Source organism: Magnolia sinica, chromosome 18, assembly GCF_029962835.1.
Source record: "Magnolia sinica isolate HGM2019 chromosome 18, MsV1, whole genome shotgun sequence".
NCBI lineage: Eukaryota > Viridiplantae > Streptophyta > Magnoliopsida > Magnoliales > Magnoliaceae > Magnolia > Magnolia sinica.
Genome location: NC_080590.1, coordinates 31599778 through 31609909, shown reverse-complemented (window position 1 = coordinate 31609909; position 10132 = coordinate 31599778).

Below are 10132 nucleotides of genomic sequence, written 5' to 3'. Positions count from 1 at the left end.
TCGCTGTTCACTATGGGGAGGCTTGTTACCCCGGCGTAAGCCGATAGCACGAACATAGTGTCTCATACCATTATGCCTGGCTCTCAAGACTTGGGGATCATATCACTAACAGTTAATAGTAGGCCTCTCAAAGGTATAGGGTGCTTCAGATTTAGGCATGCGTAATCATACATGGTGAATACACATGGTTGGTCAACTGTTAGGCTAATTCAGTTAACTTAGACAAACTTTAACATAACCAGCATTGGGTGCAAGTATCCCGTGTAGTCCAACTACTGTTGATTGTCCATCTTTAGCCTGAATCGGTCGAATTGGCCCAAACATCCGATCCAATAGGGCTGCCCTTACTAATCTTTCTGATTTTTGTTGGCCAACCCAATTAACTAAATAGCCACAATCAATCAATAACACTAATAAATCAACTATGCATCTATAAGAATAGATATAAACAACAAATCAGGAAATTCTACTCTATTGGGCATTTTATCGAGCATGCAGGCTGCATTACAACTAACATACCAATTTATGTGAGGTAAGGTATATTGAGTGCATAGAAAGGTGAGTAATAAGAAGCATGAGCAACAAATTTTGTAATTTTAACTTGTTCTAGCATCCAATTGAACGTTTGAGCTACATTAAACATGATTAGCAATTTACGCGAGGCAAAGGGCCATACAAGCATCCAATTGAACGTTCGAGCTACGCTACACATGATTAGCAATTTACACGGGATTGACTGTGAAATGAATGGAAATGACCGTGAAGTGAATCGTCAATTTTTGGTGCCGCTCCTAAGGTTGTGATCCATAGGGTAGCGTGCTAGTTTCCTGTATTTGTAAAATTTGCTTATAAGGGGCGCATGCAATTAGCTTATAAGACTCAAATCACAAAGAGAGACCAATAGTTACCTTTTTTCTACCACCGAGTTGTCCCTTACGGCGTAGCGCTGTTGTGACCTCCGTTGTGGCCAATAATGATGGAAAAATCTCCCACACAAGCTCCCTCAAAATCTCTCTCTTCTTCACTCTCCACTCACTCTCCCTCTTGCAACTGAATTTCGTATGGGAGTATGGGAGAGAAATTTCGGGCTTTTATTGTCTCAGATTTTGTGTCCAAATAGCCCTGGGGGTCTCTTTTCCATTATACTTGCCCATAAGGGGGCTGATTTCGATTTACAGTATCATTTCGGAGGCCTACTAGCTCATCCGTGTTAGGGGAAAGGTGCCCCACTATAGGATCTAGGGTTTGTCATAATTGGGTGACAATCAGACACTTTGATCAACCATAGGGGCCCCACTTACGATGGACGATCGTCGGTGATCGATCGAGCCCACAGTTATACGAATATGAGCAGAAAAATTTTCTTAACTCATGCCTCGAATTTGGTTGTGATTTAACGATTGAAAAGTCACAACTTTGCGAAATAGTGGAAGGTCTATTTTACTTAAGTTTTTAGATTTCAGCCTAGGGGATTTGCACGTTTCAAGAACTTCGCTTCTGGCCCAAGTTGAGCAGTTCTGGGCACTTTCTTGGTTCGCCACTCGCGATGGACATCAAGCCTAGTGAGACGAAAATTATTTATAGTTTCGGAACTAGTGGCCCACTAACGAGTAGTCTAGAGCTCGTTCAGATAATCAGGGCATTTCTTGAATGAATTGGGCAGGGAGATTTTTTGTGCACAATGGTATGTGTTGCAAGGTGAATTTAAGAGCTTAAATTGAAAAATGGTGCTAAAAAGCATGAATTTGATGTCACTCTAAACCATTAGTTCTTAGGCTAAACGGATAATTGGGTCGGTGTACCACCGTCTAGCAAAGTGTCCAACCCGGTTGTGGTTGGGCAACCTTATTGAGGATTTGGACATAGTCAAGAACAGGCTCAGGATTGACCCACTCCATTATTGGGCCTGAATACTTATCCTGTGCACAGCCCACAAGACTCTAAATTCAGCCCAAATCAAGATGGGCCTGGGCAAGCTAAGGCCAACATGGTCCATTCTCACTTGTACTCATTTAACTCTAGTCCAAACAAATCAAACCAATGAGTTTGTCTTTTCAGTTTGGCCCGTAAACATATGAGTGGGCCAGCTTTTTGTGATCCGATATTCTTCTGCCCATCGGATGTAAGCCATGCCCCAGAAAAGTTCTTATCCATATGTTTAGCAGATTGTTCTCTCATTAAATGTGAGTCGTTGACCAAATCAGATTGTTAAGATCAACCACTGAATGTGGTATGTGGGTCACAGAACAGTCTGATCATCAAAAGGTGGGCCACCTGGGTAGTTTCTAAGCTGAACTGTAGACTGCTTTTGATTCCTTGGCCATTCTGTCAGTGCGATTTTTGCACGGAAAGCCCATGAAATGTGTTATGGACTTAATGGACGGTTCAGATAAATAGATTGAACTGTCCAAGTGAACTGATACAAGTAGGAGCACTTATAATTTATTGTGCAATGAGAGCACTCGAGCACTAAAAAATAAAAAGCAAACAAACAAACAAGAAGAAAAAAGGATCGCTGGATTAAAAATCCGAAGGAAAAGGTTCACCTATGAAAATTTCACAAAGCACCCCTCCAATGTATCACAGCCACGGGTGCACATTTAACAGTTAGAACCGTGTAACCGGACTGGAACCGTTGGATTGGTCCGGTTTGGTCTAGTTCCAAGGTGTTAACGGTCTGGTTCCGGTTCTGAAATTTTCTAAACCGTTGATTACGGATCGGTTCCGATTTAGGGTTATGTAGAACCGAACCGAACCGTTGATCCGAACCGTTAATCGAACCGTTGATCAGAACCGTATATACGAACCGTAGAACCGATCCGTGACAGGAACAATGGATCCGAACCGTCGATCCAATGTATTTTTAAAAAAAAAACCCTAATGCCTAAGTCTTTTAACACCCTGCTCTCTCTCGCGCCGCACTCCCTGCCCTCTGCCCTCTCTCTCGCCGCACTCCCTGCCTTCTGCCCTCTCTCTCGCCACTCTCTCTCTCTCTCTCTCTCTCTCTCTCTCTCTCTCTCTCTCTCGCCGTCCCAGTCCCAGACACCGGCACCCCCATAGCCCAAAGGCTGTGCGACACGTCTGAGCTCTCTCTCTCTCTCTCACCGTCTGCCCGTCCCAACTCCCAATCACCAGCAAAAAATCAATTATCTTTTTTGCAATCTCTCTGCAATTCTAAGAAAATGGACATCACTGTATACTCAAGTACCATTTTTCTGCCATTTTCTCCACAAACCCATTAAAATATATCAGTCAAAAAATAGAAAAAAACCCAATTTTTAGCAATCTCTCTACGATTAAAACAAGGCCAATGCCAGTTTCTGCCATTTTTTCCCAATCCATGCAAAACTCATTGTCCAAAACTTCAATATTTTTCAGCAATCTATCTGCAATTCCAAGAAAACTATCATCACCGTATATTGAAATGCCATTTTCCCACAAACCCATCAAAACCCATCATTCAAAGCTCAAAAACATTCTCAGCATTCTCTCTGCTACAACAGGAAGGCCATCATCACCATCTCTTTCTCTCCCATTTTTTTTCCTAATTCATGTAAAACCTATCATCCAAAACTTCAATATCTTTTTAGCAATCTTTCACCCTCTCCAAAAATCACCACCACCATCTACTCTGATCTCATTTCCTCTGTCATCTTTCTCCCAAATCCATGAAAACCAAGCTACCAAGAATCACCATCTATTCCAATCTCATTTCCACTGCCATTTTCTCCAAATCCATGAAAAACCCATCAATCAAAATTCTATCTTTTCTCAGCAATCCCTCTACAACCTGAAGAAAACCATCACCAGTTCCCAAAAAAAAATCATGTAATTTTTCTCCTTTATTAATGGAAGAAATCCATCTGCCAAAAAACCTTTTTTTTTTTTTGCCTTTCTTCTCTAGCAATGCATTAAAACCAATCAGCCTCAATACTACTTTTCAGCCGTTGGATCAACGCTCTCTGTAATTCCATAAGTTGGGCTGGATTTTTAAAAGCTCAGAACCGTGGATCCGATCGGGACCAAACCGTTCTTCACGGTCCAATTCCGGTTCAGTTCTAGGGTGCTAACGGTCTGTTCTAGTTCCAATAATTGCAGAACCGTTAGGAACGGTTCGGTTCCGGTTTCACCTTCAAACCGGACTGAGCCCACCCGTGTGCACCCCTTATTAGGTAGTGTATCTGCACCATTAAGATGGTGGCTTCCACATAAAAAAATCAATCGGGACCGTTCATTCTGTCCGCACCAACCTCTGTGATGGTGGACCACTTGCCATGAAAATCAGGCAGATCTACTCATTAATTGTGCAGCTCTTGAACATTTTGAGTCATATGATTAGCTGTCCATTGATTTCAATGTTACATCCCACCCGAAGGGTGGACTCACCTGATTTTCACCGAAGATAATCTTGATGGAGAGCTCCATCTTTTCGACGGCTCTGATTTTCTACAAACATGAAATTTTATCTGAAAACAAAGTACTGCATGTGAAGCTTCACCTGCTTGGCCGTTTGTGATAATCTCTAATTTCGAACACAAGTGATGAAATCCAGGTTGGAGCTGGGAAGCTCATTAAAAGGACACTTTTAAACACAGCGTGGATGCCAAGCTGGCATGTTGTACGGTGGGCCCACCATGCCGATGACTTGACTTTGAAATCAGGCTGGTCCATTTATCCGGATGGACAGGGTGCACGTGAATGTGGACCCTTGGCACGTTTTTTTAAAACTGTCTATTGTTTTTGTACCAGGTGGGTTTTTCATGCGTGTTCATATGCAAAAAGGGTGTATCTGGAGCTAGCAAACCACTGTCATGACACAAGACACAGTCGAATAATCTGATGGATCATGAGTAAGATGCCACCGTGAGGAACTGTGCTATGATCCTCCACCCTAGGACATACATGTCCTCCGGTTTTGGGAGGGTATGGTTAAGTGATCTAGACCGTTGATCCAATGGACCTCACCATGAATGGCCTAAACCTCAAATGTCTCCCAGAAAGGAAGATCCTATCCACCCAATCTTATGCCCATTTTCAGTTAATTTGCACGGTTGCTTATTTTCTTTTCTTAACTTCCTATCTGCAGCTCACTATAAGAATGAGAATTTACGACGTGGTCCATCCAATGTGGGGCCCATCAGACCATTGGCTGGAATCTATGGATCACTAAACCAAAGCCCCATCCACCTTGTACGTACTGAGGACCAAATAATAGAGGCTATAGAGTGAGGATCATACAACTCCTACAGAGAATGCTCTGTCATGACCATGACCATGATGTTAGCCGCTGTGGCCAGATGGACACTCAAGGTCAGATATGAGTTCTCCGGCCACGATCTTTGCAGGTTGCTACCAGACGAGAAGCAACACTTTGCAGCTAGTACATTTATATCACTCTGTAGGGAGGTGCGACTAGTGTTGCAAAGGGGTCCGCTCGACCCAGCAGGTCACTGAATCCGACCAGACAAGAAGTGGGTCTGGGTCTAAAATGAGGCAGGTCTGAATCCAAAAGTCCAACTAAATTAGTAAAAAGTAGTTAATTAAAATATAAGCTGAGTGATGTGGAATTGTTTAATGAAGACAATGAACATTTGAATTTATTTTTAAATTCTTTTCAAGCCTGTCTAAGATTGCATAGGACTTAAGAGCATGTGCTCTTGAATATCATTTGATTATTGTAATTATTATTTAAAATAATAATAAGCTAGATTAGAACCCAAGATGTCAATGTTGAAACCTTGATATACATAATAAATTAGGAAGGTTATTTATGAGAAAACCCACCTGTAATTTCTATAACCGACTAAGAGACCCAACCCATGAGATAAAATGAGTTGGGTTTGGGTCCTATATTAATACCAGACCCATTAAATAAATGGGTCTTTCTTTTCTTTTCTCTTTTGACTTGGACCCAACCTGGATTCGACATGAATTTTAATGTGGCCTTGGGCCAATTGGACGACTGGGCCAATTCCAGCCTCATTCCTACATATGGCCCATTTTATCAGGTTTAAAGTTCAGATCTGTCCAGACACGGTTCAATAGAAATATATGTCATGTGTATGTTTGGGGTAAACCGGGCCTGGAACAGTTTTTCAAAATGGGCTCTTCAGTGTTTAAAAGAATAAGGACGTTCCACTGCAACGCGGCACGCCAGTGATGCAGAAAGGGACCTTGCAATACATGTGCCAACGTGTCATATGCATGAGATATCTAGAACATCTATTGGGTAGGACCACCGTAAACATTTTAATAAAAATGTACTGGTCCACTCATCAGGTGGACCACAGCTGTACAGCTAAAATGGAAGGAAGAAAGGGCGACCAACAGTCTATATTCAGTGAAAACCTAAGTTTTGGACCGGCCTGATTTTGGCGTTAGGGCATTTTCCTGATAAGCTCTGCCTGATGAATGGCCTGGAACATGTGCCACGTTGGCACGTGTACGGAGAGTCCCATTCCTTTCTCACTCTTGCGAATGGACTATAGCTGGTGCAGTCATTCCAAGGTAGCCATTCAGGTGCTAATCCCACGTGCACTCTACCCAACAAACGGATGCCAACCTGGCATGTTCGTAGGACGTGGGCCATGCAGAATGTGGGGCCCTCTGTGTAGATAACCTAGTTAAAAAAATCAGTCAGTCCAGTCCACTCATTAGGCTTGCTATATGGTGACAGAGGTGGGCCGTCAGCAAGTTTTAATCCCGTCCACTGTTTTACTGCAGTGACATCCAACATGGGATTGGAGCGGCCCGAGTTTTGTAGGCGGTCATCAGGAAGTGTGTCGACGAAGTGGGTGCATGTGCGCCTAGCAAACTGCACGCCAAGGGAGTGAGCGACTAATGCGTTCCACTTATTGAAGAGAATTCCTTTGTTTGTAGGATCATTTATATGACTCATCTGTTGGTTGGAATGTATATCAAACGTACAGCACGGTGGGACCTCATACAAAATCAATGGTGGGTATTCCCATCTTAACTATCTTCTTCGTTTACCTAAACCATGAATAGGGCTAACAATTTTTTAGCCTAAGCTTAATATGAGGTGAAAAATCCAAGGGAAGAAGTGGATGTCATGTACACATCATGGTAAGCCATTATAGATACCCCACCCAAGATGATATAAATGGCTTAACAAGAAAGAAGTCGAACTTTGAAATTAGGATCCGATTGACCAGAAGAAGCATTGCAAAACTAGAAGGGTCGGACTGAGATCATCCCTATGAATCTCCCAAAATCAATTGAGTGCCAAAAATAGGAAAATGACATCAGCATGAATCTTATTCCAACCGATTACCCTAACGGATCCAGAGCTGCCAGTTGGCATTTGGATTGTTGATGTGGTAAAATTCCTAAAAAATGAAAAGGACATGAGAGAATCCGATCCCCGTTGGTGCCTAAAAAGTCCAAATATCAGCCAAACAGCTTGTATCACCTGAAAATGCCTTGAAAAAGGCAAAACAAGTAACAACAAAATTTCTGATCATTGCAGGAGTACATTCCCCGGCTAAAAAGCAGCGTCTAACCAGCCATAAATTTTGAATTTCATTAACTAGTGGTGATTCCAAGTCAAAGAGAACATCACACATGAGTCAATACCACACCCCATCTTCATACCACGAAAAACACGTGGGAGGTGAGCGTACTGCCCCCGCAAGAAAGTGCTCACATCTCCAAATTGTTTTCCATGTTGAGGCCCACCTGAATCATGAACCTGGCTAATTTTTAGGCCTTGGGCCTAACACGAGTGGACATATCCAATTGTTAGAGTAGATGTCACATACACATCATGGCATGGGCCACCCTAACTATACCTAAAAGTTCCTGAGTTAAGCTCCTCCATGTGTTACAACTTGCAGGGAAGAATTACTTTCTCGATCTCTCTCTTTATATATATATAGTATCTTGTACTTGAACTAGTGGCTCACCTTTTTCTGAGTAATGGGGAAGAGGACCGAAACATGTCATCGAAAGACTCTACTAAGACAAAGATAGGCTGTCAAGAACCTAAAGGAGATAGGATGGACAATTGGTCAGATTTAGTATAGATCGTACATGGATGATAGTTGGAGTTGGTGACTCTCCTATGGTTCCCTCATTTGGGATCACTAGGAAAGAGGATCAAGTTTGCCTTTACAAACAACTTGATGCACTATTCCCCTTCAACCCTTTAATGTGGCCAAAGGATGGAAAATTCATGGACCGACCCCATCGTCTCCACCCCATAAGAACTACGAGATCACCCTAAGGATGCCTTCGACATCCAGTGGTCATAAACCGACCATAGACTTTGTTCAATAAGTAAAACGCATTAGTTGTCCGCTCTCTGATTGGGCAATAAGGGTCGAAGAAAGGAAATCACTTGATTCTTAAATCCAACATTCTTAAGACCAAAGAGTCAGGCAGAAAGGAGGCAGAGATAACAAAAATTAATAAATATAAGGCAAACAGTCAAAGTACAATTGAAAAGTGGTGTCTACCCTAATGAGGATTATATAAGCCACAATATACATACCCAAGATGGTTAAAGTGTAAAGTTTTCAGTTTATTCCAAATCTTTCAGAACATAATGGTGGTGGCGCAAACCGATCTAAGCCTACCTGCCGGAGGCCTCGATAGAACTTTCATCAATAATATGCCTAGTTGGTATTTTAAAACACCATCCTAGGTTGGAGTGAGTAGCTAACTCAGTGGTTCTATTAATTCTAAGTTACACATGCTATTGACACAATCAACATAGTTAATGATAAACAAGAAATCAAACAATTCCTAAATACTCTTGTCAATTGTAGATATGAAGATATGACATGATGCATGCCCTTTCCAAACAGCACTTCCTCATACGCGACTCCGACCACCTGGTTCGCAAATGACAACACTTCCTCAACATGCGACTTCAACACCTGTTTCGCCACATTTTAAACTAATGCGATGCGATGAATGATCATGTTAGCCGAGTAATTATTAAGTTCCATTCATCCAGTATATTGGTGAAGCTAGGATACCAGCGTTATATCATGAGTCCTTATCCGGATCACGTGGCTCGTTGCCACACGTAGCGACTCCTTACTAGTGTCCCTTGATCCAAATTTAGGTATCACCCATTTATCTTACAAATCAACAATTCTAATGGATACGGTATATACCTAAATGTATGAGGATCAACTCGGTATAAATCGTCACCCAATACCAGGTATGATCACTCAATTCTGAGGTGCGAGCTTGTCACATAAAACTAAAACACATAAAGGAAAAGGGCTCGTCACCTAATTTCATTCATGCTCGAGTCGTTCGAATGGTACTCAGGCACGGAATCATCGACCGGGTAATTTGACGGGGCCATTCGAACAATGATTTATCACCTCCATCAGCGCTCACTGGTCACTATGGGGAGGCTTGTCAGCCCAGCATAGGTCGATTGCTCGGACGCGGTGTCCTATACCACCATGCCCGGCTTATGAGTCTGAGTTACTCACTAGTCACTACGGGGAGGCTCGTCACCCCAGGTAGGCTGACAGCTTAGATACGGTGTCCCATACCACCATGCTCAGCTCATGAGTTTAGGGGGATCATATCACACTAACGGTTATGAATGGATCATCCATTGGGAACGTGGTATCCTAAATTTAATTTAGATGTGTCACACATTGTGAACATACATGATTAGTCGGGTAGTAGACTAATTTGATTAACCTGGGAGAACCTCGGCGCAACTGGCATTGGGTGCAAGCAGCCTGTGTAGTCCAGCTACTGTCGGTCGTCTGTGTTCAACCCGGGTCGATCGAACAAGCCTAGGGTGACCGTCTTAACTTGGGCCACTCCTTTAGTTCGGGCCGTTAGCCAATTGACCCAACATCATAAAAATCCTAAGTATCGCTACGAACTAAACATTACATCACACAATTATAGCATGGGTTCTACTACACAATCACTCAAGCATTTCATCGAACACGTGAGTATCAATAGAAGCAACACACCTACTTAGGCATTTTATCGAACATGTAAGCATCAATGGAACAACACATCTACTTAGGCATTTCATCAAACATGTGGGCATCAACAAAATAACACATTCAGTTGGGCATTCAATCAAGCATATGAGATTCCATAAAATAACACATTCAATCACCTACAC